Genomic DNA, 12275 nt, shown 5'->3' on the forward strand with positions numbered 1-12275 from the left:
CATGACAGCCTGGCAGAAAAGTGAGATGAGTTAGATATAGCTGAACAATTTGCAAAGTGGCATAGAATATAACTTCAAAATAGCCCAGCATACTATCAATAGCTCTTAACATCAGCCACTTTTTCAGCTGTTGGATTACAGACCCAAACTCCTCATTCTCAGATCTCCAGTTAGAGAGAGACCCGGACCTTGGGATATCACAAATCAGATAGGATGAAGAACTTGAGATCTTAACCACACCATATTTTCATTTCTCAATATAACGACTTTTGTCCAGCTTTGCAAAGACATTTATTTCATACCTGTTGTAGAGATGGAAATGCCCTATATATTCATCTTTATTATTTATGTTTTATTCATCATTACCTAACCAAACTTTATGGTACTCACTGCAGACATTTTGCTGGGTTTACTGATTCCATATACTACTCTAAGGATTACCATATATAATATAAAAACCATTTCCAAACACATTCTCATCCTTTTCTCTATGAAGTGGATTTCATAGGTATGAAATACCATTAAGTAACAATGGATGGTTAGGTTTCCATCATAAAATAAAATTCCTTGCCTTAGACCTCAGTTTTGTCATTTTCAAAATAACCTAATATATAATAATTACACATATAATTGCAAACAAAATACAAACTTAGTTGAAACAAGCTAAAATATAACAGCTTATCGAGTCATTCAAGAAAATCAGAAAAAGACCAAAAAGTGAACACCCCGATAAGGCCTTTCTTAGTAGTTTGAATTTGACCTCTTCAAGAAACACCAGACTCCTTGGGTCCCTGGAACAACAGCCCTTGTTGTGGATACTGAGTAGGGGGGATTCTAAGGCATTTTTGATGACATCATCTTAACAACGATTCAGGATGAGAACAATACAGAGAGACATCTTTTCTTAGTATATTCTGTGCTCCAGTAGTTTTGGTCAAACAGGAGCAAATAGTCTTTGAATTAAATATGCACACTGACGTATTACATGATTTTTCATTATGCTTTGCTTTTAAGAAAATAAAGAAGCACTAGACAAGAAGAAATAATCACTGGAGATCTTAAATTAAGTCACGCTTCTGAGAGCAGAAAACAATGAAAGGAGCTATAATCTGATTATAACTAATTCAACACAGTTAAAGATGGAAATTTTCTCCATAAAAACAGCTCTCTATGTCATCTAAATTAACAGTCTCTCACCTCGAAGCAGAAACTAGAATTTCCTCACATTCCAACACTGTAGAACAAGATGAAATTGAAAGACATTACTACCTCTAAATAGAAATTGTTTGTATTTACCTATCTTGGTTAACATTTTTCAGTTTCTCTGATAAGAACCTTATTAAATTGACCTTATTCACGTCCAATATACCAAAACATTTTTTTCATGGCTTTTATGAATGCCATGTGTTCTTAAGACAATCACAACCAGTCATACATTTTCTCCCTTCAAACCTGTCTGGGGTGACCCATCTGATCTTTCCACTCCCTACAATGATGGCAAGTCTGCCTGAGCAGGCACAGGTGCTTAGTCATCGCCTGGTCTGTTCAAAAACTCCTTTGCAGTCCTCTTACAGATTTAAATTATCCCAACAGTTTAAACAGCCACTCCTAAATACCATTGGGTATTCCAAGAGCATGTTCCACTTGGCAATATTCTTCCTCTCTCAGTCATCATTGAATTCGATGAAAACATTACAATCACTTGTAGTGATTGGTGCTATTATATTCTGTGTAGCTACATATAACCTAATTACATGAATATTTATTATCTCAAGTGTGACCTTTCTGTTGCTTATTTCAAGCAGAGTCATTTTGAACAGCTGCTGGTCCTCTACAGGTATTTTATTATACACAGAATATTCTTATACCCACAACTAGCCTGTGACCAAAACTAAAAGACAGCAAAATGTAAATGCCTTTTTTTTCGAATGAGAACGTAAATGGTGTCATTTCTTCAGATTATGTACACATAGCAAAAAACCAGCTAAAAAATTCAAGAACATCTCCCCATGAAAGATAGGGGGGAAACAAACCCTAATTATTACAGTTCACATTCTAGGCATAAAGCCTGCACAATATAACTGATAGATAACAAGTCAGGTCTAAAATTTAAGAGAAAAACCAAGAGCATCAGTTGCTTATTTGTTATATTTTTCTAAAAAATGAAGTACAACAATTACAGGAGTATTCCAAAATTACTTATTTTACAAAATTTAAACTCTACATAAAATAATGGTAAGCTATTTACCCCAAAAATAATATATTTTTTGCCTACTGAAATTCTAATTCTAGTGTATCATAAAAAGCTAAAAAACAACACAGAAATAATTTCTTTGCTAAAAGTTATTAATAAAATAAATAGTAAAACATGTAAATGTGGATAGATCCCTTTTTTTGGTTATGTTTCTTTAGTAAAGACCTGCATCAGACCAGTTGGGCAGCACGACAAGTTATGTTTACAGAAAAGACTTCTTATTCAAAAATATCACCTTTGAATGGAAAACAAAACAAATACACAAAACTAGTGGTAGTTAACAGGCAGAATCTGGGTTAGACTTTCATCAAGTAAAATGGAATAAAGAATCTGTCCACACAACAGTCCACCACTGGACACATACAACAGTGATCCAGGCTTACTGATGTGAAGAAGAAATTTTCATGTGAAGAAGTACAACATATCACTTCTACACTGAACTGAAAATAATCACTTTAGAAAGGACAAGGTCCTCATCTGATGTAATGGTGTTTCTACTGATCACTTTAATTTTTCCTTGAGTCTAATCACATCAACTCTATTACCAAAAAAAAAAAAAAAAAGAGGGAAGTGGAAAGGAGGATGGAGAGGTGAATGAATGGCTTGCTTTGACTTTGTGATGTACACAAAATGATGAAATTTCCATGTCAAGATATTTATATATGAAGATTACAACCAGTCTATACCACAGTCCAAAAGAGAGGAAGAGAGATGAGCAAAGGTTAATCCTCTGTGCTATCAGAAAGCACCAGCTTTGGAAGAGCAGGGCCTGCAAAGCACAAAGCTTCTATAACTTTGAAATGTCTATGTACCACAGTGCACAGTAAGACAGAGTCATCTATTTGTAAAACCTGTATCCACAGTTGATGACAAATGTTTCCTGTCTATATATGCAGAAAGATAAAGCAAAGAAAGGATCACATAATATAGTAATTTCAAATTTGCCAATGGTCTATGCAAACTAATTATTGCAGTAGGAGCCCTGGACACAGGAGAAGATTTTTTCCTTTAGCAGAATCATTGGATACAATTACTGAAGTAGATAGTGGGATGCCTTATTAGGCATCTATAGATGATATATCTCTAGATGATAATATATTGCATACTTTCCCACAGGTACAGAAGAGTTGGGCATATCTGAAAACCTGTGAATTCCACTTCAGTGTAAGCTCAATGAAAACGCAAAGAAAGGTGTAAGAGGAGCAATAGCCCTTCTAGTCAGCCTCCTTCTGTTCCTGTGGCCTCTCCTCAGAAGTAAAATAACTCCCTGTGCATCCGATTGTGCAGAAAAACAGCTTCCTGGGGAATCCTACCACAAGGCTTTTCCTCTTCACTTTTAAGCATTTCAGATTGAGCTGAGCTACAGGTATATGGAGCAGACACATCTTTAACTCTGATGTCCTGATGGTCCTTATAGGAACAGAGCTATGCAGGAGGTGCAATGTGAGAAGGATGGGGCCTGCTGTGCTGCCAGGTTCACAATTTTGTGAAAAAGCAGCTGAACAGTCACCCTCTCTCTAAGCCCCTGTTTTTCACTAGAGATTGCTCTGATGCCATCACAGTCAGACTGTGCCAATTTCTGTGAAGGTAATTTATCCTGACCTTTTAATGGGGTTAGGTGACAGATTAAACCAGAAATACCTGCATGTCTTCTCTTTCCTTAACCCTAACTGTACAAAAACTCAGTGTTTTGTGACATGACTCATGTGGGTGAAAAAAGAAAGGATTTGGAAATTATTAGAGGCTTCCCTTCCTTCCTTTGCACCTTGCAGAGTACAAATTTGCACTTTCCATGCTCTTCTCAACCCTCTCCTCTTTTAGCCTTTCTATAAAGGATAGAAAGCAATGGGACACAGCGTATTCCACTCACTCATAACTAAAGATTTTGTCAGTCACAAGTCACATCCCAGTACAAATTTCGAATATGTTCTTTTGGCATATATTGAAAAAGATCCCTATTAACATCCCCTGAGAAGTTACTATCTTTACATTTTCCTTTGTCGCGACACAGACATGATGCAAATTTCTACTCCCTTTTGGTATTTGTCTGCTGGGCACATTCAGACTGTCTGGGCAATGACCCTTTAGCGAAGTGACTCACAGCTTAAAAGCTAAAATGCAATTTCATTATTTTTGGTGCTGTGAGTAAAAATGCACAGAATTCAGCAAAAGGTATACAGATGTGTACTGGAAGAGAACAAAAGCTCTGCACTCTGTTCAACCAGCTAAGCTTTAACAGAATCACAGAATATGCCAAGCTGGAAGGGACCCACAAGGATCATTGAGTCAACCCTTAGACCTGCACAGGATCATCCCCAAGAGTCACAGCATGTGCGCAAGACTATTGTAGAAACAAGTGATGAACTGCCAGGTTTGGGGCTCCCCACTTCCCTGGGGAGCATGTTCCAGTGCCCAGCCACTCCTCTGGGTGAAGAACCTTTTTCTAATATCTAACCTAACATCTTTAGTCCTTTAGACCCATAACCACTATTTCCTGAACCTTTTTCTTATTTCCTTGTCAGGTTCAGAGTGATCTGTTTCGACACTCTTCCTTGTAGCTGTACAAGGCAAATTTAAACTGACTAGCACATGATTCCTTCTATCCATAGTGTCTTTATATTCTTCAGTTCATTTTCATTTCCCTATCATACTTATTTCCTTTATTTATTTGTTCCTCTTTAGACAGGCAGAAGTGAGTAGTATTTACTTTACTTGCTTATATAACTGATTTCCTCAGCTATCCAAACAGTGCCAAGATTATGATATTCTTTAGTAGACAGATATTTTGCTGGTCAGTACCTATAAAAACATTATCAGTCTCTCTTTTCCTTGTTTTCTTATCACTTGCTGACCGTGGATTTGTTACTCTTTTTCCACCAGTGACTGCAGTAGCACTTTACTGTGATATTTTACCATGAACATTAATAAGACACGTGGTACCATGAACACTTGCAGCTTCCTGCACCTGTGTTGCTTCTTATTAGCTTTAATGGTAGTTCACTATGATGAAAAATTATCTAAGAACACAACTTCAAGATCCAGAGGAAATGCAATTCTGCTGTGTCAAATTCTTTCCAGTAACAGTGTGGTACTGGTGTGATATTAGTGTGATATTAATATATGTGGGAAACTAGGATGGGTTGTCACAGAGCCCCAAGTGCAACAGGAACAGCCAGACCCAGACTAGCCGTTTGTAACTGTTATTCCCTGCATGCATTACCCAGAACACACACACAGCATTAGAATCCTTTTGAGCATCTGAAGATTAATTTATGCCACTATCACCCACCTGCTTACACTTTAGTGACCGTGAGGAGAAAAACTGCAGTGGCACTGATAAGATCCAACCCAATATATTAAGACTGCCATTCAGCCTAACCTTTGTGGGTTTAAAGATGTGTATTGTAAGCCTTTGAGAAGAGGTGGAACAGAAAAACTTTAAATATAATGCAACTTCGTGAGGATTTTATAGTTCTTATTCTTCCACCCTCATTTAAAACCTTACTTTTGTAAACCAATTAAAAATCTCCCATCTTCAAGTTCACCCGTTAGGCCTGTTTTTCATCTGTTCCTGTGTCTGTTATTGATTCTGCAGAAAATCAGGTATTTTTACTCTGACACAATAAGAACTCCTTTAGGACCACAGATTGCAAGTTTAGTGCTGGAGCATAGTTCATGTACCTTGAAGAGCATCTGCCTCAGCTCCTCAGCTCAGTGGCTAACAAAACACAGGGGGTCTCTATGTTACAGAACAGGACCAGATGAAACAATGGCTGCCATGAGCCTGATGGTCCTGGCACCTGAGCTATGCCAGCTATAGAATGAACTGCCTGCCTGGTTTCTTCCTACTTTCACCAGAACATGCCGTTGTGAGCATTAAAAGGGTAGCGCGATTCAGGTTCCTCAAAGCCTCAATGTTTTGGTCCTCTGCCCACATTATCCTCAAGACAGTCACTACGTATCTGTGGAAAGAAATGAAATTACTAATTTCAAATCGCTTAGCTTAGCAAGACTGCAAAATCCTCACTGTAAATTGAATTCTTTCCATTTGCTACATTTTTCAGGAGAGCTCTGTGTTTGGGTTCTAATTAACAATATCGTTATTCAGAAAACAAATATCAAACCTCTCTTTCCATGTGGTCTCAGACCTTTCTTTCTCTTGTGTGATTCTGGGCAGCAGTCTTTGTGTCTCCCCAGGGTTACAACCCTGTTCTTGTATGTGGCCTTAACATCTTGAGAAGGGAAAGGATAAGAACTATGGGAGCAGCATCAAGCAAACCTGCTCAGAAAGAAAAAGGAAATTGTAAAAAAACAAAAAAAAAAGAAAGAAAAGAAAGAAAAACCATGCAAAATGCAAATCTTACAAATCCCTTGTACAAACAAATAAATAAATTAAATAGTACTAATGGATGAGTGACTAAAAGACAAAAACTTATCAGCCTCAGTTGCATCAGGAACTTCCAATTTCACACTCTGACACCTCACATTACTGAAAAAAAAGATATAGACTTGTGCATTAATCAGAAGAAAGTTAAACATAAATGTTTCCCCCATTTCCACCTGCAATTTGTTATTTGAAAAAATATACTGAGAACAGTAGGAACTGGCATTAAAATAGAGATAGAATGACATCTACTGTTAGGAACTGGTTTGTTTCACTGCTGAAAATGTTTTGGATTTTTCTTCCTTTCCTCAAAGTATTTTAAAGCGAGGCTTTTGTTAGTAGTCATGGGGTTTAGCTATTGGACAAGGAATAAGCAATAGAGCAATAAGTTCCCCAGATGAAAGTCTTCTCTGTAAAATTTTAAATAATTATCTACCAAATTAAAAACAACTACAGAAACAGCTTAATATGTTTCAGATATCCAGTATTAATGCTAGGAAATAAATAGATGCTCTGTTTCAGAACTACCAGCAACTGAAAAAAAAAACAGTGTAATTTTGCACTGGATGCAGGTTTCCATAGTATATTTAACAAGAATACTGACAATTAGAACTATGATAATTAGAACTAAGTCTCTTATTGAAAAATTACTTAAGCAGCTGAATTTTACAGTGCAGCATCACTTCATAAAGTGATAATCATTATCTTTTTCTCTGGATTAATTTAATGCATTACTGTTCATTTTCTTTATGTAAACTTCTCAGCTCCTTTTTTTAGTGATTCCGTATATTTTCACGTAAACAAGACATAATATTCCAAGTTTTTTTGCTCCTACTGCTTTTTTTTAACCAACCTAGAACAAACGTCAGTGATATAAAAATCTGAGAACGTCCTGAGATTTTGTCACAGAAACATCTCAGTCTTAAACAAACATTATACATGTTTGTTATGTTATGTATGTTATGCATACATTAAACAAACACGCTATACATGTCTTCTGCTCTCTCCCCTTATGGATCTTCTCAGTATGTATGGCCCTTTCCCCTGTTAGCAGTGATACTCTGCGGCTGATTCTGCCACTACAAACAAATCGATCTTGCTCACTTTCTATCTGCAAAAGGAATAGTTACTCAGTTTATATCAGAACCACATATTAGCTATTCAAGAGCACAATTTGCTGAGGTTCTGTATTAGAGTCTTTCCTACATTTTAAATGGACTTTCTCTTCTATTTCAATGTATGTGTGTTTCACAGGCCTGATCCGGTATGTGGATTCTCCAAGCTGCGTATTAAATTTACAAGGAAATATTTTTGTCCTGTGCTGCTGTTTCAGATCTTAATAAAATTTTTATTGCATAAATCTTTTGTTATGTAAATAAAGTCTTTAAGATGAAAATTAGGAGGGTTGAAGCTATGTCTGACTTCGTACATCACAAGGATTAATTTTTTCTATAGTTAACTATTTCTATTGAGTATTTTGAAATAGAGATAGAAGATGTAAGGGTAAAATACAATAGGTTTACAGGAATATAATACGACATAATAGGATGTTCCATTAACTCTTAATGATTAAAGCCATTGTAACTTAATAATTTCTAGTTTTAAATAAGTATTTCTGATGCTGTTATGGAAACAGACCAACAACAATAGACAGATTTACTGAAAATTTACCTTATGCTTTATATTTCATAAAATCATCTCTTCCAGTAACCTGCCTACTATTTTCTCTCAAAATTGATTTCTATATTCCAAAAATAAGGGATATGTTAGGATAACTGCCATGTGGTCATTCATTGACTGTTCCAATAGATTTGTCAGGAAAAGTTTAATGTAGTTAAAGCATTTTAATGGTTTCCCTATTTAACGGGCTCCAGGCAGGCACAATGTTTTTACAGAAAACCGAGTGACAGTCTAAAAAAATACTTGTTCCTTCAGTGAATGCATACTGCCTTCTTTAAAACTGCTCCAATGTAGGTTAAAGTCCCATTTTAGCCCCAAAGAAAAAAGAGATTTTTCCCTCAGCTTAAGTCAAAAACACAATGTCACTGAGTTGAACCTAGGTCCTTGCCTGGCTTTCTGGATGTACCTACAGTTCAAAGTATGAACTACAGCTTGTCAAAAAAAGACCAAATGCCCTCTAACTTTTGGTTAAACCCACTCACCATCTCTGTAAGTGATCATGAGTGAGACTGTAACACCCTTCTCCTATGGAGTGCCTGTGGCCTTTATTCCATCATGCCTTTACCCTTTAGCACAGCTAAACACAGGAAAAGGATTTAAAAACCCCCAAATATTTCACCTTTTCTGGCCAAGACATTCTAAGTGGGTTTCCAGAGTTTGTTCCAAACTTCACACAATGGCTACAGCCGCCTCCATGAGCTTAGTTCTCAATTTCATTTTCAGAAAAATCTATAAACCAAAGCAGGATAAAATAAGTTCATTTTCTATGATGCAGATATAAAAATATATGAAGAAAGTAATTATAACGCTTTTTGCTTTAAAAATTTATATTTCAAACATAATTTTCCACATGATTTAATAACTTTGCCTATTCTCTTCCTGTTTAGAGATGGCTTCTAAAGGTTGCTTCCAACCCAAATTATTGTATGATTCTATGGCAACTTCCTTGAATGATTTGCAAAGAGAAATTGTTTTATAGAAATAACATTTTAAAGTACGAGATTAAATTAAATAACACTAGAAAGCTCAGGATATTATAAAGAAAAAATACAGGCTTTCTCAGCGGACTATTCTTCAGTAATTGTTCATTACGTGATTTTCAATAGGGAAACAACATCAAGTCCATTCCTAATGCATGTACTTCTTTGTACTTACAGGACCAATAACGACATTATTATGGATTTATCAGCCAGTGCCACACTAAGTGTCATATTAATCCTTGCAGTTTAGAGCACTGTACGGCTTCCTGTTGTTTTTAAAAGTAAAAAATCGCACTAGTTTAATTAAAGTACTCTGATTTCCAGGAGGTAAAATGTATGCAAGTCTCATAATGAACTAAAGTATGACAACTAAACACCATAAGATTTTGAGGGGAATTGTTTGAAATCCTTCTCTGCATCCATGCAGCTCATTGTAGCAAGAACAATGTCTTTTTCTAGGACAGCTACATATCCCCTTTTTTCTCATTAAGGTAGCTCTGAACAGTTGAGGATCCAACCTGGCCTGTGAGCATGCTAATAAATATTTGATTCAGCCTTATGCACCTTCAGATAGAAAGCCAGGAATTAAGAGTGCAAATGCTTTAAACTAGTTAAGGCTAAAAAAAATAATCTCATTCTCTTTTCCATTAAATCTTCTATTTTACTAATAACGAAACCAAAGACATTCAATTAGTAGCAAAAAAAAAAAAAAAAACAAAACACAAAAGAACCCAAAAAAACCCAACCCAACAAAAAACAACCATGAGAAATCAGAAGTTCTGTTTCCATCAGAACACTGAATAAGTGGAATCCATATTTACTATTACTTATTTACTATTACTTATTTAAGTTTTCAGCATCTTCCCTAGTCACCTGCTTAAAGAATAAAGAATTGCTGAACTAAGCTATGTACATTTTGAGCATATAAAAAAGCCTGTCACCAAAAGCAAACCACAGATGAGAAGTGTGAGGAAAAATGAGATCATAACTTAAACAATAAAATAGATTTCTTTACTTAAGAAGTTATTCTCCCTTCATAATATTCCACTCATAAAAACAAGATTTAAAACACTACTACTGACACTGTCAATGGATACAGGGTAATAATGTTATATCCAAAGCATTCCTTTTACTGTGACTCAGGTTTATAGAGAAGTAAAAAGTCTAATAATCTCTTCCATTAACTCTTTTCTCTATCAAATTTTTAAATACTGTTGAAAATGAAAATTATAACTCTAGTGAGCAAAGTCACACTGTGCTACATTTAGCAGCTGAAGACAGACATTGTACAAGATTTTGGATACTGTGGAGCACCATGGCAAAAAGAAGAACGAGCTTGCTGCATGCATCGCTTGGTTTCACTGCCTGCCAACGAGATCTGTGGTTGTCTGAGCATCAGGACAGCGCGCATCAGTAATAAGGTACAAGATGTTATCCTAAAGGGAATGATCAAAACATCACTGTTCAGGGATACTGTAATTCCTTGTGACATCTGGACTAAAATTACATTACCATGGTAGGATATACACTAGATTTGATTTAATATCTTCAAATGCATTTCAGGTAAGCAAGGCTCAAAGTCTCAGAGAGACAATTCTGCCTGGTGTTGCCAAAGTCCCTTTCTTCTTGAGGAACCAGAGCAACCGAAAAAATGATTCCCTTCATTAAGTTCTGCTCTATTTCCTTAGACAAGCTAAGTGCCAACAACAAAAATAATGGCATATGGTAACAATTTTTTAATCTGTATATTTTTGTTCTTTGCTCTTGGCCTCTTGGTTTCTATTTTATTAACTACACACTCTCAGTGAACAGTGATCCATCAGCACTGTTTTAAACTGGTGAAGTAACACTCAAGAGTTACCTAAGATTAAATCAGAACAGCTCCTCATCCAGTCTGTGTTACCTCCTTGTCTTGCCAGCAGTGCAGTTAGACAGATATAAAGATGTATATGGAAATCAAAATAAAAATCACTTTTCAAAATATTAAACCATGGGATGGCAACTGACAAGAGAAATAATGAAATGCTACCTGTGTTGCATTATTCATCAATGTCCAAATGCACGTACCCAGGCATCCTGCAAATACTTCTTCAGTAAAACTTACAATTCTTTCTTCACCACAAGGCCAGGTGACATTCTTAGGGCAAGAGACCACTGCCTCACTGGAAACAGAATGGAAACACTGACACCATTCACATATTGATGAATGCTTCTTCACTCTGCACTGTGACCTGCTGCCCAGTCTCCCAGAGCACAGGGTTGTTGACTGAAACTAGAAAGAAGCCATTAGCAATAACTCAGACTTAAGAATGCTGCAAATACCATCCACACTAAAACACTGAACAAAGAAATTGTGTAAAACCAATCATTCTCTCCAGCTTAGCCATCACCTAAAACAAGGCCATTTCACCACTCTTCCTGCTTAAGGGTAGTCTCTGTGCCCTTATTGGTGCAGAAACAGCAACAGTAGCCACAGCTAGGAGTGCTAAACAAGCAGCTTTTTGTAGTTCTCCTGTCCATCTTTGTAAGCTGCTAAAACAGAGCAATAAATGTGCATATAGAATATGCATATGTCATGAAGCCAAGCACAAGAAAAGTACATACATGCAGAGGAAAATTAATGATACCAGGGATATTGAAAAATGTAACCTCAGGTTCACATATTTCCAGTAAGCCTGTCTAGTAGTGTATTACATTTCCCGTCTCAGTAATTAGTGTCCTACAGGCATTTGTTTTACTGCAAAAACCTGCATAAACCATGAAAAGATTAAATGTAATTATCATTATTTCCATCTCTGGGGCAAGGCCTTTTCATAAATAACTATGTTGCAACGTAAAACTGGAGGCTTTATACAGTTTCCCTATCATTCATAATAATGAGTAGTATAATAAGCCATAAGCCAAATCTTCACGTGCTTACTAGATAGAGAAGACTAATTAGGACATTTTAACCAAAAATGCCACTAAGCATCATGCT

This window comes from Lepidothrix coronata, unplaced genomic scaffold (assembly GCF_001604755.1).
Source record: "Lepidothrix coronata isolate B3197 unplaced genomic scaffold, Lepidothrix_coronata-1.0 Scaffold223, whole genome shotgun sequence".
NCBI lineage: Eukaryota > Metazoa > Chordata > Aves > Passeriformes > Pipridae > Lepidothrix > Lepidothrix coronata.